We start from the raw sequence: 24585 nt of genomic DNA, 5'->3' as shown, positions 1-24585 counted from the left end.
GGAACCAATTATGGGTTACTCGTCTACTTCCATAATGGTCTAACTCCTGCACAATGTGATTAACATAATCAAACACCTTAGTTAAATCAAAGACGATTTGTAATCTTCGCAACCTTTTGTTTAATCCGTCCAGTGCCTGACAGAGAAAAAGAGAATATAAAATTTTCAGATGTTAAAGCACTTTTCAGATCTTTTGAATTGACAATCAGTTACCCTTATATCTACAGCATTTTCAGTATCTCTGTCACCCCACATAGAGGTATGTCCACTATCAAAGACTCTTCTGACAAGTGGTAAGAGACGCCTGCGGGACAGGTCTCTGCAAGATGCTTCGAGTCGCGCTGTGCTGAAGGGTCTACCTCCCTGAACCGAACTTTCGGGAAATGGCTGTTAACTGATTTCAACTTTACTATGTTTTGCATTACTGTTCTACGATTATTGACAGATTTCCTTGACCCTGGATGATCTGAAGTTTCCACTTGGTGTTTTCTACGATTTAGGACGAGCCGGCGCTGACTGGAAATGTGAACTATCAAGTAATTACAATTTACCTATATTTTCTGTGTAATAAAGAGTGTGTCTTCCTTGAGGCCTCCAAGTCCACATTTCTGTGGTAATCTATTACCACGCACACGTAACACAAGGCCACACAGTTCTACGTCTTTCCTTTCTATACCCTGCACCTGTATTTAATCTATTTCTACCATTCGCTTAGTTACTCCATTATTTACCCAGCCTGTTATTGTGGTTCGTAACACCTTTCTCAATACATAATTTCCACTGCTTGGTGTCTTTTTTTCAGTTTCTTAGTCACTGTCTACACTTCTGTCCCATATAACACAGTGGTTTCCAAGAAAATCTTGTACAGTTGATTCTTTGTAATATTGGAGATACCCTCATTCCGTAATATTGAATGTAACCGCGTGCCTTGATAAGCAGTTCCAATCGCTGCCAGTGTGACGCAGAAGTACTCAGGTGAGAGTTTTAAATCATATCCTTTCGTCCCCAGCAATTTTTTAGTTCATCTCAATATCCCATATCTCACATTTCTCCACTGATTTTCTAAACATGTTGATCAATGATAACAACAAAAAATTTTGAGTTGGTATTAAGTGGTGAACATAGTTCTTACATATTTCACAGCTGATGCATACGCTGCAAAGTGTTTATCGTGAGCCAGAGTAATAGTAAGACATTTCAGTGTTGTCGACATACTTTTGTTAATTTACGACAGAAGCGAGGCCAAAGTCGCTCGCTGATACGACGTTACGTCTATGACTGCTCCCAACAGCATTTCCGCACTTCTTAACCTCCGACCAGGAGATTTCTGACGCGACGTTGCCCTAAGCGCTTAGTCACGCTCCGGATGTCGTTGGGAGGTCTCTACGCGCAGCTGCAGCTGCAGCAGCTGCAGCTGCAGCAGCTGCAGCTGCAGCAGCTGCTCCCAACCTCGCCGTATCATTACCCGCCCCGCAGGTGCGGATTAACGCGCGGAAGCCTTGTCAGGTGGTGGTCGTCGATCGTGCCCTGCTCTCCGGCCGTTTCCATCAGCAGGGGGCGTGGCCGACCCATCTGACACGCCCCCTCTCCTGCCGCGCCTCGCCGAGCATCCGTCACGGCAACAGGTGTCTGCCTATTACACCTTCACTGAGCGCCTGTTCTCCAGGCTCACAGTGAACTACCCACCTGCTACTTGTACAGCAGTTGTAACAGGCGAGGGAAATGAACGGGAGGCAGGAGATCAGTGTGAAGTCTTGTCGTAGAGCAGGCAGTAAATGAAAAGAAGGCGAAATGTGGAAAATGAATTAAATTCGGGTAGAAGAAATTAAAAATTTAAGGATTGCCGTTGACACTGAAATTCTCTCAGATACTTTATAGGACTTGCAAGATCAACTGAAGCTAATGGATAGAATCTTGAAAAGAGGTAATAAGATTAATATCATTACAAGTATAAATAGAGTAACGAAATGTAGTGGAATTAAATCAGGCTGTGCTGAGTGAATTAGATTTGGAAATGAGACACTAATAGCAGAAGAAAAGTTTTGTTATTTGGGCAGCAGAAAACTGGTGAAGGCGAAAGTAGAGAGGATATGAAATGCAGAGTGGCAATAGCAAGAAAAGCATATCTGAAAAATATAAATATTTAAGCTAATCTGATTACATTTTTCTGGAGACATATTCAATCTCAACTTTATATTCAGTAAGGATAGAAGCTAAGTAATTAATTAAAATTTGTGCCAAGGCCGGGAAATGAACCAGGGTCTGCTGCTTTTTTTTTTGCATTCGATCCTTCCACTCAGTTTTTTATTACAGAGGCCAACCGGTTCTCTGACCGAACACGCTGAGCTACCGTGCCGGCTGCTTATTAGGCAGATGTGCTATCCACGACACTAAGCTAGCATTGTAGCTAACACAGCTTCACGTAACACCCTAGGCGAAATCCCTCCATAACACAAACTTGGCACAAATTTTATTTCATCACTTCAAATGGCTCTAAACACTATGGGAGTTAACATCTGAGGTCATCAGTCCCCTAGACTTAGAACTACTTAATCCTAACTAACCCAAGGACATCACACACATCCATGCCCGAAGCAGGACTCGAACCTGCGACTGTAGCGGTCTCGCGGGTCCAGACTGAAGCGCCTAGAATCGCTCGGCCGCACCAGCCGGCTCCGTAGTAGATAAAGTGGCCTATTGGGGCAGAGGGAAACACTGATGGCATCAGTGCCCGACTTACAATATTGTTTTTAATGTAGAATTAGTCTCATGTTCAACAGAGTTTTTGTTGAAGGCATACAGTTACTTTCTAGTCTATACAACTCTTTTCTGCTTTAACTCTTATTCCTCCAACACTGTGACTGCAGGAGTTGGCTGCAGAGTCCCCAGTTGGCATATCGCCTAATTTACAATGTGTGTTCTGATTTTACATTTTCCAACTCAACAGACTGACTTTAGCTTAAAAATGTTAGAAACTGTGCTGCGCGCGTTGTCGAAGAGATCGCAGGTGCTCCTTGTGACGTAAATGGGTAGAGTTTGCAGACGTATTATGTGTGGAGTAGCTGCGCTACGTGGGGGCGATAAGGATAGTAGAAGGGACATGAATTTTAACTGTGTCGTTCCCATTTACAATGCTTCATATTCAAATTTCAACAAATAACTCTTATAAATAATTTTACTGAGTCCAGAAGATAGTAGTAAATACGGAAGCCGGTCATTAACATATCCCTCAGTCTTATGGAAGCGCAAAAAGCGTCATTGTGAAACTAAAAGAACTGCGCACACTACGAACAACTTAAAAGAATCGAGGCGAATCCGAGGAAAATTAATGGTATTTGAGTGTTTATTACAGAGCACATAGTACTGAATGAGCTCACAATTTCGTTTGCATTTTAAGGAAAGCTAGGTTCTGTAGTCAGTGTTCACGCTGTTTTAAGTAATTTTCACACAGATGCTCGGTATCTGATATAGACTTGATGTTTCAGTTGATATGATTTATTGATATAAAGACATTCATTACATCTGACGAAATGTTAAGTATTTCGAAACCAATCAGAGTCAGTCCATTCTCTAAAGGGAGCTACAATTAAATTTGCTTATGTTATATGTAATATAATTACCAATACTAATTACTATTTGAACGACCGGAATGTCACAAAATTATAGAAAATTTTGAGCTGTGCACCTACGTTCGTAATTACGTACGCGGATGGGCTTGTAAGTCACGGCACTAAGCATAAGACTTGGTTTCTCAGTTTGAAACGTGGCCCTTTGAGGCTTATTGTCAAATATTAGCATCTGTCAGTATAATGCAAAATTTATTTTAAATTCCACGAGAAAAGACTTCTTTCCCGGGAAACACAATTTGCTTTTGTTAATTTAAAAACTAATTACGAAAAATGTGTGAAATCTTATAGGACTTAATTGATAAGGTCATCAGTCCCTAAGCTTACACACTACTTAACCCAAATTATCCTATGGACAAACACACACGCCCATGCCCGAGGGAGGACTCGAACCTCCGCCGGGACCAGCCGCACAGTCCATGACTGCAGCGCCTAGACCGCACTAATTACGAGTGAATTTTATTTTTTTTCTCACCCGTTTTTCTTTCGTTAAGGAGGATGAGGACAATAGTAATAGAAAAATTTAAACGACTGAACGTGATAACGTTAGAACTTCTGAAATTGCTTGAGATATTTTGTTTTTCTAATGTCTTCGGCATTCATTTTGCTTCTAAAGCGTTTCATACTGGAATGCCGACACGCGCGTAATGACAAGGTCGTTCAGTTACTTTCAACTTACCAAGTACGAGGGAGATGATGCCGCCTACTGCTTAGTCTGAAACAGGAGAGAAAGTACCATTAACATTTTGACTGAAATAAAAGAAAAGTTCAAGGATGGGATAAAAATCTGGGTGAAAGGATATCAATAATAAGTCACGCTGATGATATTGCTATCCTAAGTAAAAGTGGAGGTGAATTAGAGGATCTGTTGAATGGAACGAACAGTTTAATGAGTATAGAATATGGATTGAAAACAAAGCGAAAAAAAAGCAATGAAAAGCAGCAGAAATGAGAATAGCTAGAAACTTAAGATCAAAGTTGGGGATCACGAAGCAAAATAACCCATGCCGGAAGAAGCAAGGAGGATGTAAAAAGAACAGTAGCACAGAAAAAGAGCGCATTCCTGTCCAAGAGAACCCTACTGGCCTTAACTTGAGGAAGAAATTTCTGAAAACATGCGTCTGGAGCACAGCATTGTACGTTAGTGAATGATGGGCAGTGCTACAAAAGAATGCTGAAAGTCAGGTGGACTGATAAGATAAGGAATGAGGAGGTTCTCCGCAGAACTGGACACTGACAACAAGAAGGGGCAGGATGATACGACCTGTATTAAGACATCAGTGAATAACGTCCATCGTACTAGAGGTAGCTGTAGAGGGTAAAAACTGTAAGGGAAGACATAGATTGAAAAACATCCAGCAGATAATTGAGGATGTAAGGTGCTAGTTACACTCTGAGTTGAGATTGGCACTGGAAAGGAATTCGCCCGCATGTAACCAGTCAGAAGACTCATGACTCAAATAAATAAATAAATAAATATACATAAACAAATAAACCACTGCGGAACAGACAGGAAACGACTGATACGATGAACAATGGAAAGGAAATTAAACACGTTAGTCGCCTTATAATATTTTTCCATCCTTTTGTACTTCAGTGAGCTAGGCAGGTTTGTATAATCTTTTATTCACTAAATTTTTCACGACACAACCATAGGAGCATTTCACAATGCCATATTCAGTTCAGAGCAGGAAAGAACATCTTCAAACTAATGTCATATGCTACAAGCTTTTTCCTTTGGGTTGCCAGCAACACTTTATATGCTTTTAGTTTGAGGATGACCTCTTTCTGCTCGAAACCGGCTATGGCATTGTGAAACGATCGTGTGATCGTGTCGTTAAAAATATAAAATAGCGTAAATAAACATTCAAAAAGTTCATGTTAATATGTGCCCAAAAACCCTTCGTTAAGGAGGTATGAATGTTAGGACTATTAATGACACATGATACATTTCACAAATACAATATGGAAGGTTTTATTATTCATGGCTCAAAAATGATGCATTTACCAAACAAATTTACAGGAACTGCTTGCAATGACCACTTCCTACTTCCATGCATACCCTGGGCCTGCATTCCATACTTTGCTGTACACTGGGGTAAATTCCTCATGTGTGCCATATTTGGTCAAGTCCCTCAGAACATCGACACTGTGTATCGGAGTTGAATACACTAAGGATTTTAAATGTACTCAAAGGAAAAAGTCCACTGGACTCGAACCTTGCTATCGGACAGACCATGCAGTGGGTCACCCTTGACCCGTCCATCTGTTCGGAAACTATTCGTGTAAAGTGAGGTGGAGCATCATGAGAACATCTCGGGTCTTAGAAACTGCAGATATGTTCGTCAAGTAAGATGTTGTGGAAAGAAGTAGGAGCCAATGAGATGGTCAAGAATCATATCACCCCACACACTGAGTCTGAACTCAGTTGATGTCTGTCTTGTCACACTTCATAAGATTTATATACACCCACATCTGATTGTTATGATGACTGAAGATCTCTTCACTTGAAAAGCCAGCCTTATCAGGGAATATCACATGCTAAGAACCGCAGAAACAGAGGCGACTGCCATAACACGCGTTGATAGAAAGTTATTCTTTGCTGAAAGTCTGCTTCATTTAATCCTTGCACCCATTGAAGGTGATATGGACACAGACGATTTTCATGCAGAATGTTCCAAATCGTCACGAGATTAGCGCCTTCCCTTCTCGCAGTTCTCCTTGCACTAGTTGATGGAGTTTCTTACACAGTACAAAGATCCTGCTCTTCAGGTTCATGCATTCGTACACCGCAAGGTCTCCCAATATCTGCATCTCTCTGTCTCTTGGAGCGCTGATTTAGTCGTACAGTCGTTCTTGTGTAAGGTAGCTACTTCTCAGTATAACGCCCACTATAAAGGTGACGTTCTGCGTTCGCGTTCCCATCTACTAGGCCGTACATGTAGTGCATATCCGTCATTTCAGAGACTGATTACATCGTTGTGATGTGTTACTATAGAACTTATTCTAAAGTAGAGCAAATGCTAACAACACGACATAAAACAAATGCCACGACCAACTGCAAATAAGAAGGCGAGTGAACGAGCACTTCTGAGGTTAATTACACAATCAGTTGTGACTACGAGGAACTTCTTTCATTCCCCATAACGAAAGCTTCTCAAAACCACGTTGATATGAACGTTTCGTAACGTCAAGAATAAATCCATAAAGTTTCTGAAGCGTATTGTTATATACTCTGCATTTAAAATTTTTTTGATGAATCGGCATCGTCCATTAGGTCGTCCGCTGTAACCGTCCTTTCCTTGAACAGTATACTGTATAACGGAACGAATCTCAAATTATCAGACACTTCGATGAAATTTGATCGTATTTTCAATGTTACTGTCAATGAGAAATTGCGAGCACACCACCTCCAACTATAAAGTTTATTGCAGCCAATGCTCGTGTTATTGATTAACGGGCATACCGTTTTCGGCAAATAGGCCGTGAATATTTCATGACTCATGGCTGCGTCAAAACATCCCAGGCATCAATATTTCCAAGAGGCTTCTGCTAATAACATTTTATACTTGGGATGAAGTCGACGACTTCTGGCTGGATCACAGCATCAATAAATTCAAAGAACGACATCACTTGCACCAGGCTGTTGGTTTAAAAAATAATAAGACACTAATGCAAATTAAGAGCATGGTGAAAATGACGTCCTTTGAATTCCATTGAAGTAGCACTACCGTTTGCTGTTCCAACGTTGCACGAACGCAGTGGTGGAACTTCGGAAGATACTTGGACCTTCTAGTATAAATATCTGTAAGAGAAGTCAACACTGATGGATTAACTTCTTTCTTGGTTTTAAATATAATACGAAGGATGACTGATAAGTAATTCAGTTATGAACGATACGCCTGACTTGATGCGAAGATTTCAGTAAGAGAAACAGTGAAAATTTACTTACAATTTTCACTTTAGTGAATAGCTCGATTTTTCAACACAGTCGCCAGGTTGTTGGATACACGATAAAGAAGTTTCATGAAGCTAACACGGAAGAACTGCACCTTCTGTTTCTTCAACCCGCTGACGTCGTCTTCATTAACGCCCACGAACAGCCATTCATTTTAGAGAACAGGTGAATATCACAGAGCGTCAAATATGCATTGCAGATGCAGCACTGTTGTGAGTTTTAGTCTCCTATGCTCCTCCATGCTAGTGCGTGAAATGTGTGGGCGAGTTGTGTAGCTGCAACAAAGTATTCTCTTCCCCCCTCCCCCCGCCCTCGAATTCTCATGAGGTGGTCGTTTATAGCTTAGAGTCTCTATATAACGAGTTAGATAATTGTTATGGGTAGGTCACTGGTTGCCGAGATTGGTCGCCCAACTCTTTGCTGGTAACACAATTCCATTGTCTGAAGTCTTCCAGCTTTTGATCTGTTTACCCAGCTTCGCGCATCGCCTATATCCACACAGCTATTATCATAAACTGCTTTTATTCGTCGGTGAATTTCAACAGGAGCTGCACCTTGTGCTGCTAGGAACTCGATGGCAGCACATTGATGCAGACGCAGTGGCCGGCTCTACTTACACGGTTCCATTTCGTCCACAACAACTACGTAAGTAAACAAAGCAATAGTTCGCGGCTATCTTGAGACTCCAGCAGAAACCCCACGAAACGTGTAGAAGACCGCTGCGTGACAGTACTGCAACTTCATAATGAATACAGCGCGTGGATGCATTAATTACCGTTTAACCCTGATATAAGTGGGTGTCTAAACCTAGAGCAAAGTCACGACGAAACCTGCGTCCCCTAAAAGAATACTATGGGGCTGGAGATACCCCTTGTGTAAGGCAGGAAGCTCTTCTAACACCTTTAGTAGTTTCAACCACATATTACTATATCGAATAGAACGCCGTGAGACTGATGCGCGGCTACCAGACCTACTGTGTTTGTGGAAGTGGGAAGGGAGTTAAGTAAAAATATGCACAATTCTAAAACTTCCCAAACATATTCATTTACGACTTAAGTCACAAATCCTACAGTGGGGTTAAGATACCCCTATTTCAGAGAAATCTAAAAAGTTTTAGCTTCAATTCAATCCACGCAAATATACTCTAGAGGAAAGCACCTGCCAACTGAAGCTATAACCAAGTCATACAAGACCTACCTTCGGAATACGGTCAGTTTTCTTGAACTGCTCATCTTGTAATCATTGCTAACGGAATGAAAGAAGCCTGTCAGGAATTTTATAGATAGTAGGAGAAGTAAAGCTGGCCCGGAAAATATTTAATGCACCTTAAGATAGACAACCCAGCGTATATCATCCACCTTGGGAGTAGGTGATGTAAATTGGGTTGCTTATCTTAAAAGGCATGAAATGTTTTCCAGGCCAGTTTCATTTTAACCATCCTGCATATCGTTATTGCAAATAAATAAAGTTTCATACCTTTGGTTAGCGTCGAAATCAGGCGCTAGGTGTAGATTTGAGTTGTCGTTTGATACAAACAAGGCTTTTCACTCCGTGAACCACACAGTAACCAAGATGGACGCTAATTAGATTTTAGCAACTATTCTCCAAACTCTCGTATACGTTGAGATTTTTTAATTTTTTTTAAATTAATTTTTCAGAACTTTTTCCGAGAGTAGAATGTGAATGGTGCAAAACGTTACAAATTAAATACAGGGTGTTTATAATTAAAGTTAAACTTTCAAAACGCTGTAGAAATAACACCACCGGTTAGAATGACGTCAAATTGCAACGGAATATTGTCGGAGAAGGGGGAAACCGTGTGGTAAAGAAAAAATAGTGTGAAAATTGATCAATAGATGGCGCTGTATGTGTCATAATACGTAAATGAAAACGCCTCTCATGCGCACGACCCATTGAAGTTGGTATAAACAAGCCGGGAACACGGCTTTCCCTCCTTTCGCGTCTGCGACGTTCACCATGTCTGTCTCAATGCAGGATCGCGCTCTTTTTGTAAATCTGTATTAAAAGAATGATGACTGTGCACAAGTCGCACTGCAGAAGTTCCAGACACTGTAGGGTTTGGAAAAAGGCGTTGGTCCGATGACTGCCATGGGTCTGGAGAAAATGATTCGGAAATTCGTAAAGACGGGTTCTTTTGGTGTGCAACTTGGTAGAAGAAGGAAACGAATTGATTCGACGTCAGTGGAAGCAGTGTCCACAGCAGTGCATGAGGAGACGAGTGGTAGTGTGCAAATGTGTAGTGCACGGAGAATTGACTGAACATTGGACATACCCGTGAGCAAGGTGCGTAAAATCCTACGAAACATCCTTCTTTGCTACCCACTCAAAATTACCCATGTGCATGAGATGTTTCTTTTTGACCTGCCAGCAAGAGAGACCTTCGCTTTAGAATTTTTTACTCGCATGCAAGTGGACAATGACTGGACGTGGAAGATTTTTGTGGACAGATGAAGCCCACTTCCATCTGCCACGATGTCTCAATGCACATAATTGTCGAATATGGGAAACGGAAAATCCACACGCAAATCAACCCGTACCAATTCATCCAGAAAAGGTCAATGTGTGGGGCGGGTCTACGGCATCATTTATCACAGGGCCATATTTTTTCGAAGAGACAGGTGCTTCCGGTCCTGTTACCTATACCGTCACCGGTAAGCGCCAGGAGTGTCTTTTGCACAAACACGTCATTCCAGTTCTCCAACAGCGTAGATGTGTGGATGGGATCATTTTTATACAAGATGGCGCACCTCCACACATTGTAAATCCAGTTAAGCAGCTGCTGGAACGCCATTTCGGAATTATCAGCCGCCATTTCCCTACAGCCTGGCCGTCCCGATCACCTGATCTTAATCCGTGTGACTTCTGGCTGTGACTATCTGAAAGATGTTGTGGTCAGTGTTCCGATTGCAAACTTAACTGCATTGAAGGCACGCAGCCGGCCGCGGTGGCCGAGCGGTTCTAGGCGCTTCAGTCCGGAACCGCGCCACTGCAACGGTCGCAGGTTCGAGTCCTGCCTCGGGCATGGATGTGTGTGATGTCCTTAGGTTAGTTAGGGTTAAGTAGTTCTAGGGGACTGATGACCTCCGATGTTAAGTCCCACAGTGGTCAGAGCCATATGAACCATTTGAAGGCATGCATTGCGCAACACATTCTGAACGTGACCCCAGAAACACTTCGATCAGTGGCGAAACATGCTGTTTCTCGATTTCAACTTGTTGCAGAAAACGGTGGACAGCATACTGAACATGTTTTGCGCCAGTCACACGGAAATTAATAATCCGATTTGATTTTGACTCATGCTTTTCATGGTATTTTTGGCCTCAGGACTATTAAAAGCCGATTTTTCGCATCCGATGTTATACCACCTTGCCGTGGTGGATGGGCTTACTTAACTAACAGTATCACACCTGTGGCCCCGTGCGCACTGAGTAGTACAGTTCAAAGTCAAATGTTCACCTTAGGCATTGTTGTATGATTAATTTGTCACTTGTAATCGGCCACTATTAAATTATGATGCTTAAAGCAACATCTATTGCTACGTTTTGTAACTACTTATTTTTCTTCTGCCGTACTTTTTCCCCCTTCTCCCATAATATTCCGTTGCGATTTGACGTTATTCTGACCAGTGGTGTTAATTCTACAGCGGTTTGAAAGTGCAACTTTAATTATAACCACTCTGTGCTACATACACTACTGGCCATTAAAATTGCTACACCACGAAGATGACGTGCTACAACGCGAAATTTGACCGTCAGGATGCTGTGATATGCAAATGATTAGCTTCTCAGAGCATTCACACAAAGTTGGCGCCGGGGCGACACCTACAATGTGCGACAATAGGAATGTTTCCAACCGATTTCTCATACACAAAGCACCAGTTGACCAGCGTTGTCTGGTGCAACGTTGTTGTGATGCCTAGTGTAAGGAGGAGAAATGCGTACTATCACGTTTCCGACTTTGATAAAGGTCGGATTGTAGCCTATCGCGATTGCGGTTTACCGTATCGCGACATTGCTGCTCGCGTTGGTCGAGATCCAATGACTGTTAGCAGAATATGGAATCGGAGGGTCCAGGAAAGTAATACGGAACGCCGTGCTGGATCCCAACAGCCTCGTATCACTAGCAGTCGAGATGACAGGCATCTTATCCGCATGGCTGTAACGGATCGTGCAGCCACGTCTCGATCCCTGAGTCAACAGATGGGAACGTTTGCAAGACAACAACCATCTTCACGACTAGTTTGACGACGTTTGCAGCAGCATGGACTATCAGCTCGGAGAACATGGCTGTGGCTACCCTCGACGCTGCATCACAGAAAGGAGCGCCTGCGATGGTGTACTGAACGACGAACCTGGGTGCACGAATGGCAAAACGTCATTTTTTCGGATGAATCCAGGTTCTGAAACTTCCTGGCAGATTAAAACTGTGTGCCCGACCGAGACTCGAACTCGGGACCTTTGCCTTTCTCGGGCAAGTGCTCTACCATCTGAGCTACCGAAGCATGACCCACGCCCGGTACTCACAGCTTTACTTCTGCCAGTATCTCGTCTCCTACCTTCCAAACTTTACAGAAGCTCTCCTGCGAACCTTGCAGAACTAGCACTCCTGAAAGAAAGGATACTGCGGAGACATGGCTTAGCCACAGCCTGGGGGATGTTTCCAGAATGAGATTTTCACTCTGCAGCGGAGTGTGCGGTGATATGAAACTTCCTGGCAGATTAACATTGTGTGCCCGACCGAGCTGTGGCTCGGTGTATTTTTGAAGTATAAGTTTTACTATTTTCAGTTTTGAAAAAGTCAGAAACAAAATTGAGATCCAGTTTTGGGCACGCCCCTCTACTACACTGCAAACTGCCACCAATTTTATTGAACTATAGTAGAAACAAGTGTTCTGCTATCATGGGCCGGCCGCAGTGGCCGTGCGGTTCTAGGAGCTACAGTCTGGAGCCGAGCGACCGCTACGGTCGCAGGTTCGAATCGTGCCTCGGGCATGGATGTGTGTGATGTCCTTAGGTTAGTTAGGTTTAATTAGTTCTAAGTTCTAGGCGACTGATGATCTCAGAAGTTAAGTCGCATAGTGCTCAGAGCCATTTGAACCAGCCATTTTGCTATTATGGGCGTCTGGGCTTATTTGAGAGTAACGTTCAGTTACCACATCCCAACAGGAGTTGTACACGGTGCGGTGTGACTGTTACGCGAGTCACGGCCTTGCCGGATAGGGGCATATTGCGCAGCTGCAGTGTACCTGATGCTGCCGTATCACCTGGCGGGCTTTCCCGTTGTACGCAACGGCTGAGCCCGCAGACAGGGGGCAGCGCTAGCTAGCTGTAACCTCCCTCCCCCCCACCCCCTCCCCCAGCACGAAAAGTTTGGCTGCCATTGTGGTGGGCAGTGGTACAGCACGCGCGGGCGGATGGCTGGCGTGGCGGCTCGCTTGCGGCTCATTAGCGGCCGAGGATGTTTCATTAATTGGTTTAACGAGCCCGCGCCGCGATTGAGACAATGGGGGCAGGCAGCTCGTTAGGCAGATAAGCGGCCGGGGCAAGGCGCGCCCATTGTGTGCGCGGGCCGCGTGCCTTTGTGGCCGCACAATGCGACGCGCAGTGAAATTTCTGCCCGCGACAAGTATTGTTGCCCGTGCGCTGTAGCGAGCCTGTACCGCCGCCTCCCTGCGTGTCTCTCTTCTTTTTACTGCAGGGGTTGGCAGCCCTGCCCGTCTGCAGGTGAGCGATCGTCACTGCGTCCAGCGCAGCCAACAGACAACAGGAGAGCGGAGTCCCGCAAAACGGCGTGCACTCTATGGATATGTGCGGATTACAGGCACCGTACACATTACGATGGGGAAAGTTGCGGTCGTGTTTAGCAACACATTTGCGTAATCGCTTTGTGTGCTCCGCAAGAGTGGGGAATCTACACGGGATGATCCATTTATCTTGAAAACTCAAAATAATTATTTTCTTTTTAATTTTGCTCCTGGACAAAAATTTATCACGCAAACGATGTGTATCTACAAGGGAGGCCCGCTCGGTTGGCCGTGCGTTCTAACGCACGGCTTTCCGGGCGGGAAGGAGTGCCTGGTTCCCGGCACGAATCCGCTCGACGGATTTGTGTCGAGGTCCGGTGAACCGGCCAGTCTGTGGATGGTTTTTAGGCGGTTTTCCATCTGCCTCGGCGAATGCGGGCTGGTTCCCCTTATTGCGCCTCAGTTACACTACGTCGGCGATTGCTGCGCAAACAAGTTCTCCACGTACGCGTACACCACTATTACTCTACCACGCAAACATAGGGGGGTTACACTCGATTGGTGTGAGACGTTCCCTGGGGGGTCCACCGGGGGACGAACCGCACAATAACCCTGAGTTCGGTGTGGGGCGGCGGAGGGGTGAAGTGGACTGCGGTGGCAGTCGTGGGGTTGTGGACTACTGCGGCTGCGACGGGGAAGGAGCCTCTCCGTCGTTTCTAGGTTCCTGGTTAACATACAATACAGTACCATCTACAATGGAGGCATTAACCGGTATGATTCTCTTTCTTGTGTCTTTGTTCCTTACGAAGATATGAACAGAGCGAAACAGAGCAGGCTGACACCCTCCATTTGGTCCTACTGCATCCATATTAAGTATTATTCTACTACCTAGGCAGCAAGATAACCAATGGCGGTCGGAGCAAAGAGGACATCAAAAGCAGACTAGCACTGGGAAAAAGGGCATTCCTTACCAAGAGAAGCGTACCAGTATCGTAAATACGTCTTTATATTGAGGAAGAAATTTCTGAGGATGTACGTTTGCAGCACAGCATTGTATGGTAGTGGAAAATGGACTGCGGGGAAACCTGAACAGAAGATAATCGAAGCATTTGAGATGTGGCGCTACAGACGAATGTTGAAAATTGGGTCAACTGGTAAGGTAAGGAATGAGGAGGTTCTGCGAAGAATCGGAGAGGAACGGAACATGTGGAAAACACTGAGAAGGAGAAGGGACAGGATGATAGGACATCTGTTAAGATATCAGGGAATGACTTCCATGGTACTAGAGGGAGTTGTAGAGGGCAAAAACTGTACAGGAAGACAGAGACTGCAGTACAGCCAGCATATGGTTGAGGACGTAGGTTACAGGTGCTAGAGATGAAGAGGTTGGCACAAGAGAGGAATTCGTGTCGGGCAGCGTCAAGCAATGAGAAGAGTGATGACTAAAACAAAATTAATTATTATATTTACTCGTTGTCAACTTTCTAAATTACAGCATCTACAAAGGATACATGTAGTATGTACGTTAACAATCAAAACTTTAATCAGACTTTCCTTCGCTTAAATTCATTATTCAGGCTTTTCTATTAAAAATACCGATTTCATAAGCATAATTGTTTTTGTCAAAAACCTTCTTAACTGAATGTTATTAACGACTGAAAACTTTACTACAATACCAGAAAGGAATCTCTGACCAAGCCTTCAGTCTAGCGGACCATGTAGACACCACTCAACAGGAAGACTGACATTCCAATCTTTTTGTTGTTTTTGTTGTTGTTGTTGTGGTCTTCAGTCCTGAGACTGGTTTGATGCAGCTCTCCATGCTACTCTATCCTGTGCAAGTTTCTTCATCTCCCAGTACCTAGTGCAACCTACATCCTTCTGAATCTGCTCAGTGTATTCATCTCTTGGTCTCCCTCTACGATTTTTACCCTCCACGCTGCCCTCCAATGCTAAATTTGTGATCCCTTGATGCCTCAGAACGTGTCCTACCAACCGGTCCCTTCTTCTCGTCAAATTATGCCACAAACTCCTCTTCTCCCCAATTCTCTTCAATACCTCCTCATTAGTTATGTGATCTACTCATCTAATCTTCAGCATTCTTCTGTAGCACCACATTTCGAAAGCTTCTATTCACTTCCTGTCCAAACTATTTATCGTCCATGTTTCACTTATATACATGGCTACACTCCATACGAATACTTTCTGAAACGACTTCCTGACACTTAAATCTATACTCGATGTTAACAAATTTCTCTTCTTCAGAAACGCTTTCCTTGCCATTGCCAGTCTACATTTTATATCTTCTCTACTTCGACCATCATCAGTTATTTTGGTCCCCAAATAGCAAAACTCCTTTACTACTTTAAGTGTCTCATTTCCTAATCTAATTCCCTCAGCATCACCCGACTTAATTAGACTACATTCCATTATCCTCGTTTTGCTTTTGTTGATGTTCATCTTATACCCTCCTTTCAAGACACTGTCCATTCCGTTAAACTGCTCTTCCAAGTCCTTTGCTGTCTTTGACAGAATTACAATGTCATCGGCGAACCTCAAAGTTTTTATTTCTTCTCCATGGATTTCAATACCTACTCCGAACTTTTCTTTTATTTCCTTTACTGCGTGCTCAATATACAGATTGAATAACACTGGGGAGAGGCTACAACCCTGTCTCACTCCCTTCCCAACCACTGCTTCCCTTTTATGCCCCTCGACTCTTATAAGACCGACCTCTACCCCAAAATAGTCCGTCTGGGCTCGGATATTGTGGTGACAATCTTAGGGTAACGTATTTCAGGTTCTATGAAATTAATTAACTTAAGAAATAATTTGATCAAAGTTCTAATACGTCCATTTTGTGCGATCATACCTGCTAGATTCCAGCTTTGACCATTGTACTTTTGTTGCTCTAATTTTTCGGAATCAGAAGACAACTTTCACTGACTGATTAGGACATTAATAAAGGACCTTGATAATTTTGGGTCGATGATTATAAATCTAAAAATGGGTTATACCCAACGCGAATGTATAAAATGGTTTCATGACGTTTTGCTTTTTTCTGAACTACTACATACAGCATTTTTTAAACCCAGTGCTGCTTGTAACATATAGCCCGTCTGAATTAGCAAAATCAAAGCTAGCCGTTTTTCGAGATGCTATATTGCTTCCGAAAGCACATTATGTTATTACCCCATTCTTTATAAGACCGATCTCTACCCAAAATAGTCCGTCTGGGCTCGGGTATTGTGGTGACAACAACTATGTGAAAGTTCCGGTCGAGCCATCATACACGCAACACATGCATGGTGACAATTGCTGAAACTATATTTAAAAAAATTTAAATTAGTTACAATCTATTGCGGCACACACTTTATTGAACAAGTAAACGTCACTACAGATATTCAGATGTTCGACAGCCTGCTATCATTGGCGATTATCTAACGCAGACGAATAGCGGAATTGGGCATGACCCGCTGAAGTGTCGATATTCCGCGACTGGACATCCCACACCACACAGTCACCCGTTGAGGGCGAAGAGAATTCTCGCTAGCGAAATGCGGATTCTCAGTCCTCAGATGCGCCGATTTTGCTTGTTGACGAAGCCATCCAAATGAAACGGGCTTCGTCGCTAAATCAACGACAAAGCGAGTGCGCAAGCGTATATTAATTCCCATCATGTCCCGCGGCCAATCGTGCAATTTGAATGTCCTAACGCAAATCGTTCAGAAGTTACGACGATTTTATTTCATATAGCCAATAATTGCCACTCTGTATGCATCAAAATCGGAGGCCAGCAGTCAAAGCTTTAACGTCATATAATCTAGTCTATTGTATCTTTGCTTTGCAAATATCTTTGTGAAAAAGTTCACGCATATCCATCAATCGTATAGTACTGCAAGACTATTACATGCTTTTACTGTTTTTACTGCTCAATGTGAACTATCTACATATCTGTGCATTGTTGTATATCATAGTCAAACTTACTGTGTAATTGGAAGCTACCTTTGATATTAAACTGTGAGACTTTGTAGACAAAAGTCCACTGTGGTTGACTTAGCACTACCAAACTTTTTAGCAGAAATGTGGAAGTGTCTACCTGCACACAATTACTTCCTGTCAAAACTGCTGGTCATCTTACGATTTACAGTGACAATAAAAGTAGAAAAAGTCAGTCATACTAATAAAAAGCTGTGAGGTGAAAATTATTGAAGTTTTCCCGTAATACCAGTGTTACAACTATTCAACAAATTTAGCACTATGAGACTCCGAGCACTGAAGGTGGTTCTGCTGGTAGGTCACGTCCCAAGCAGTATACTTTCTTTAAGCAGCGCCCCTGTATTTTCCATTCGTTAATATACTTCCTCTCCTCAAGACCTATTCATAAACATATAATCTTCGTGTTAAACATACGTTGTTAAAACATAACAACGAAAGTTCATTTGACTCCCGTATTCTAGCATACAGTGCAGGTACCGTAGGTAACGTAGCTCGCCCGCTGCCGGCGTTGAGGATAAACAAAAGTAAGCACATGGAAAATGAACAGCTGTCATTCAGTCAACTGTCTTCCGTTGACAATTTGTATGAGTAGAATACACACTGACGGAGAGAAGACAGATGTGTTACTCTTTGGACAACGTAAGTTAGTAGAACAGACTGCAATGATGATGTTTTCTTATTTACAAAACAGGTTCATGTGGCATAATACTGTTTTTCACGATATGTTGCATACAGTAAAGGCAGTCCCTTCCTCACAAGCTACTATTAATCAAATTGCGTGCATATGGAGTATCGTCTCAGTTGTGTGACTGGATTCGTGATCACAGTTCGTAGTGATAGACGGTAAATCATCGAGTAGAACAGTAGTGATATCTGGCGTTACGCAATTTAGTGTCGTAGGCCCTCTGCTGTCCCTGATTGACATAAGTGATCTAGGTGATAATCTGAGCAGCCCCCTTAGATTGTTTGCAGGTGGCGCTGTAATTTACCGTCTAGTAAAATCATCATACGATCAATTCCAATTACAAAATGATCTAGAGAGAATTTCTGTATGGTGCGAAAAGTGGCAATTGGCACTAAACAAAGAAAAGTGTGAGGTCATCCACATGGGTACTAAAAGAAATCCGGTAAATTTTGGGTATACGATAAATCGCACAAGTCTAAGGGCTGTCAATTCGACTAAATACCTAGGAATTACAATTACGAGCAACTTAAATTGGAAATACCACATAGATAACATTGTGGGGAAGGCGAAACGAAGACTGCGCTTTGTTGGCAGACACAGAAGATGCGACAAACCCACTAAAGAGACAGCCTACATTACATTTGTCCTCCTCTGCTGCAATATTGCTGCGGATGTGGGATCGTTACCAGGTAGGATTGATGGAGGACATCGAAAAAGTGCAAAGAAGGGCAGCTCGTTTCGTGTTATCGCGCAATAGGGGTAAGAGTGTGACTGTTATGATACGCGAGTTGGGGTGGGAGTCACTGAAACAAAGGCGGTCTTCTTTGCGGCGAGATCTATTTACGAAATTTCAATCACCAACTTTCTCTTCCGAATGCGAAAATATTTTGTTGACATCCACCTACATAGGGAGAAATGATCATCATACTAAAATAGGAGAAATCAGAGCTTGAACGGAAGGATTTAGGTGTTCCTTTTTCCCACGCGCCATTCGAGAGTGGAATGGTAGAGAACTAGTATGAAAATGGTTCGATGAACCCTCTCCCAGGAACTTAAGTGTGAATTGCAGAGTAGCCATGTAGATGTAGATCATCATTACTGGACACGGATGAGTGAATGAACGGTGTGGGTTTTCCTTGTGTTGCCATCTGTCCAACGTCGACTCCAGCAAGTGGACGAATTACTTTACCCCAAGTAACTGAACTGTATGGTAGACAGGAGAGCCAAAGTAAATTTTGCGTTACGTTCATGCGAAGAGTACACGGTGATATGTTTCTGAACTGATCTTGATGAGTGGTAGCGGATTACCGAATAAAAAATACTGGACGCCGTATAGTCAAGAAGGACCGTAGCTCAAACCTTTATAATGAACGATAAAGAGAAGTACGACGTGTGGCTATAAAATAAAAAGAGTATTGCCGTAAAACGTTTTATTTCAAAATCATACGTATTTAGTTATTGCCACCCTCAATATACTCCCTCCCTACGAGCGTTGGAACTTAAATAGTGGCAACTATTTATTTACAGCTCGTACAAAATAAATACGTGTTTCGAAGTTTTACTGACCTTCAAAGTAGCCACAAGCATTGTGTATAACCCGTTGCCAGCGATGTGGAAGTCGTAGGATACTCTTAGCAGTGCCAGTTGTGTTGACGTTTCGAGCGGCGCGGTCTATTGCCTGACGAATTTGTAGCAGTTCTGAAGCGAATGCCGTGAAGTGTTTTCTTCTGTTTAAAAATCGAGTTGAGCTTACGAGGGCTTAAGTCAGGGGAGTGGAGTAGCTGGTATAGCACTTAGCAGCCCCATACAGTCAAACAAATCAGTAACAACTTGCACTGTACGTGGTTGAGCATTGTCCTGCAAAATGATGGTCAGGTCCTGCAGAAAGTGTCATCACTTCTGTCTCTAAGCTGGTCGCAGGTTGTGTTCCAAAACCCGGGTTCCCGGGTTCGATTCCCGGCGGGGTCAGGGATTTTATCTGCCTCGTGGTGACTGGGTGTTGTGTGATGTCCTTAGGTTAGTTAGGTTTAAGTAGTTCTAAGTTCTAGGGGACCGATGACCATAGCTGTTAAGTCCCATAGTCCTCAGAACCATTTGAACCATTTGTTCCAAAAATGAACAGCACAGAGACATAAGTGATGACACTTTCTGCAGCCTCACCCGACTTAATTCGACTACATTCCATTATTCTCGTTTTGCTTTTGTTAATGTTCACCTTATATCCTTCTTTCAAGACACTGCCCTCTCCGTTCAACTGCTCTTCCAGGTCCTTTGAGATTTGGTGAGCCGGTCAAATGGAGACTCTCAATCCCAACATTGTCAGTTACTGACAACGCTGTCTTACTCGAGTACGCTGCGTCCTTGTGTGCTTCACAGTAAATACTCAATATCTGAAGCTGTTCACGTTCCTTAAATACCCTACCAGGCCTGTAACAACACTAAACACGAACAGGACCAGTTCACCCTGGTAGCCGACAAGTGTGGCCGAGCGGTTCTAGGTGCTTCAGTTTGGAACCGCGCGATCGCTACGGTCGCAGGTTCGAATCCTGCCTCGGACATGGATGTGTGTGATGTCCTCAGGTTAGTTAGGTTTAAGTAGTTCTAAGTTCTAGGGGATTGATGACCTCAGATGTTAAGTCCCATAGTGTTCAGAGCCATTTGAACCAATTCACCCTGGTAGCCGTTCTACGTGTCACAGAGAATTGCTACTCTAACGTTTGAGGTCTTTATCAAGCAAGCATGACAAAACACATGGATCCAATTCAGAGACGCACTGATAGGATCGTAACATGTCGGTATAGGCCGTCCGAAAGAGTAAGAGGAATGGCCGGGGTACTTAATTTGGGATTTCTGGAAGAAAGACGTCGGCGCTCTCAGGAAAACCAGATGGGTAAATTTAGTTAACCTCTATGGAACATTATGCTACCACCAACATGTAGGGATCATGAGAATAAGGTAAGCTTACATTCAGGAGCATATAGATAGTTGCTTTTCCCTCGCTCAATACGCGAATCGAATAGAAAGGAAAATCTAAGGTAGTTGCACGGTGTACCCTCCACCATACACTGTACAATGGTTTGGGGACTACAAATGTACACTCCTGGAAATTGAAATAAGAACACCGTGAATTCATTGTCCCAGGAAGGGGAAACTTTATTGACACATTCCTGGGGTCAGATACATCACATGATCACACTGACAGAACCACAGGCACATAGACACAGGCAACAGAGCATGCACAATGTCGGCACTAGTACAGTGTATATCCACCTTTCGCAGCAATGCAGGCTGCTATTCTCCCATGGAGACGATCGTAGAGATGCTGGATGTAGTCCTGTGGAACGGCTTGCCATGCCATTTCCACCTGGCGCCTCAGTTGGACCAGCGTTCGTGCTGGACGTGCAGACCGCGTGAGACGACGCTTCATCCAGTCCCAAACATGCTCAATGGGGAACAGATCCGGAGATCTTGCTGGCCAGGGTAGTTGACTTACACCTTCTAGAGCACGTTGGGTGGCACGGGATACATGTGGACGTGCATTGTCCTGTTGGAACAGCAAGTTCCCTTGCCGGTCTAGGAATGGTAGAACGATGGGTTCGATGACGGTTTGGATGTACCGTGCACTATTCAGTGTCCCCTCGACGATCACCAGTGGTGTACGGCCAGTGTAGGAGATCGCTCCCCACACCATGATGCCGGGTGTTGGCCCTGTGTGCCTCGGTCGTATGCAGTCCTGATTGTGGCGCTCACCTGCACGGCGCCAAACACGCATACGACCATCATTGGCACCAAGGCAGAAGCGACTCTCATCGCTGACGACGACACGTCTCCATTCGTCCCTCCATTCACGCCTGTTGCGACCCCACTGGAGGCGGGCTGCACGATGTTGGGGCGTGAGCGGAAGACGGCCTAACGGTGTGCGGGACCGTAGCCCAGCTTCATGGAGACGGTTGCGAATGGTCCTCGCCGATACCCCAGGAGCAACAGTGTCCCTAGTTTGCTGGGAAGTGGCGGTACGGTCCCCTACGGCACTGCGTAGGATCCTACGGTCTTGGCGTGCATCCGTGCGTCGCTGCGGTCCGGTCCCAGGTCGACGGGCACGTGCACCTTCCGCCGACCACTGGCGACAACATCGATGTACTGTGGAGACCTCACGCCCCACGTGTTGAGCAATTCGGCGGTACGTCCACCCGGCCTCCCGCATGCCCACTATACGCCCTCGCTCAAAGTCCGTCAACTGCACATACGGTTCACGTCCACGCTGTCGCGGCATGCTACCAGTGTTAAAGACTGCGATGGAGCTCCGTATGCCACGGCAAACTGGCTGACACTGACGGCGGCGGTGCACAAATGCTGCGCAGCTAGCGCCATTCGACGGCCAACACCGCGGTTCCTGGTGTGTCCGCTGTGCCGTGCGTGTGATCATTGCTTGTACAGCCCTCTCGCAGTGTCCGGAGCAAGTATGGTGGGTCTGACACACCGGTGTCAATGTGTTCTTTTTTCCATTTCCAGGAGTGTATATACTGAAAAAATTTATCTAGGGAAGAGTAGAAAATAATGTAATATTTCGTGACTGGTCGCTGACTTAGAACATAAACGGAAGTAGAGTAAGGCGTAAGCATTTGTTACCTGCAAAAGATTATTACTGCTGCATTACACGTTGGCGACAGAACTACAGTAATAAACACTGATGTGCAAAATTCAAGGACACAAGTAACTTTCGCATGATGTGTCACTGAAAAGTAACATAGTTCGACGAAACTTGGATTGTGCATTGAAAGAGCTGCTACAAAATACTGAAGAAGATAACTGACAGAAATACGCAATGAGACGAACAGAAATAACCTTTTATTCAAAGACAAAAATTATACTGAAGTCACCGCGCGGTTCGTAATGGTTCCCTGGACACTGAAAAGATGGGAGATTGCACTTAGTAGGTTGTGTAATCACCACAGACATTAATGCATGCTCAACAATGTACGCCCCCGCTCGCCACAAGGTTGATAGTGTTCTTGTGGTGGGGCGTCACATCCCTCCATCAGCGCAGTCTGTTGACAACTGCTGCATAGTTGTTGGTTCATGTGGTCGTGCTGAAATACGTCCTCCCACAGTACTCCACACGTGTTCGATCAGATTTAAGTCGGGGGAAGGGGCAGCCAGTTCACTCGCAGAATATGCTCTCGTTCCAACACCACCCACAAGCACATTGTCATCCATAAAAATGAAATCAGGGCCAAATACAGCCATGAAAAAACGCAAATGGGGAAGGAATACGCGACGATTGGTGAGTGTGCTGTGCTCAAAGATCTGGATGTCGGTACAGCCACGTAACATTATGTCTCCCCATAATATAACACCTGAATCACCGAAACGATCATTTTCGGCAATGTTCCCGGGTACATAAGTTGCCTACTTATCGCCATATGAGGGTACTTCCGAATCAGTACTCATATTGAATCTCCTCTCATCCGATAAGAGCAGGCGACCGCAACACCTCATTGGTCTGGTCCCTATGCTCTTGGCACCAACTTAGACGGAGCCTCCGAGACAGAGCGGTGCTAGGCGCTTCGGTCCGGAACCGCGCTGCTGCTACGGTCGCAGGTTCGAATCCTGCCTCGGGCATGGATGTGTGTGATGTCCTTAGGTTAGTTAGGTTTAAGTAGTTGGATGTCTAGGGGACTGATGACCTCGGATGTTAAGTCACATAGTGCTTAGAGCCATTTGAACCATATTTTTGGAGCCTCCGACGTGCGGGTGAAAACGGAACACAACGAACTGGTCATCAGGCGAAGAGACCACAGCCCTGTCGCCGTCATGCCTCTGTGGAGCGTGAGACTGCGTGCCTTGCAGTTCTGACAAATGTGTCGACAACTGCACCCGCTGTCTGACGTCTCTCTCTTCGTGCGTATTGGACAAAGTAGCGGTCATCCGCTGCTGCGGTTGACCGTCCTCAATCTCCACCTCTCCTTCGGGCAGCAGTCACTGTGGTCCGGAACACACCCCATGCACGTGAAACAATGCTGTGAGCAACACCAAACTAATGGTCTACATTCGTCACACTTGTTCCTCCTTCCAGTTTCCTGAAAATTCTTCCTCGTGTGAGGTCGTCCAAGTGTTGTCTCTGCGCAGTGTTGTAATTGTAAACACCACACCACCATAGAGCCACTGTAACTGCTCGCTGTTTGACACACACACACACACACACACACACACACACACACACACACACACACACACACACACACACACAGAGAGAGAGAGAGAGAGAGAGAGAGAGAGAGAGAGAGAGAGAGAGTCTCTTTCCGTTCCTTCAGCTGCCTCGTGTTGTGCGAGGCGAGCCTCATTTGGCGCTCACGCCATATAAAATCCAGCTTTCTGTGAACGACTGGGATAACTCTGGCGACATGCTCCCGCACTTCCATTCATCTCCACCGTGCGTACATTCAGTTACTTTATCCAAATCGTCCTTAAGTTTTGCAGAGTAGTATGTAACAGGTGGCTCATAAAATTCCGGAGCTTTGTCCACAATTTTTTTTCTACGCTTTCCTCTTAC

The 24585-nt window shown here is 44.5% G+C and overlaps 1 protein-coding gene across 3 annotated transcripts in view; it reads right to left on the bottom strand.

Moving 5' to 3' along the window:
* LOC126175042 (putative polypeptide N-acetylgalactosaminyltransferase 9) overlaps positions 1–24585 on the bottom strand; it is a 554784-nt gene that overhangs the window by 259320 nt on the left and 270879 nt on the right. For all 3 annotated transcript variants that reach the window (XM_049921547.1, XM_049921546.1, XM_049921548.1), the window contains one exon: positions 4306–4341. The gene's annotated coding sequence lies outside the window, so the exon portion shown is untranslated. The remainder of the gene's footprint in view (positions 1–4305; positions 4342–24585) is intronic.

The sequence above is a fragment of the Schistocerca cancellata genome, chromosome 3 (assembly GCF_023864275.1).
Source record: "Schistocerca cancellata isolate TAMUIC-IGC-003103 chromosome 3, iqSchCanc2.1, whole genome shotgun sequence".
NCBI lineage: Eukaryota > Metazoa > Arthropoda > Insecta > Orthoptera > Acrididae > Schistocerca > Schistocerca cancellata.
The sequence above is the reverse complement of the archived record's forward strand: the minus strand, read 5'-3'. Positions and strand labels throughout refer to the sequence as shown.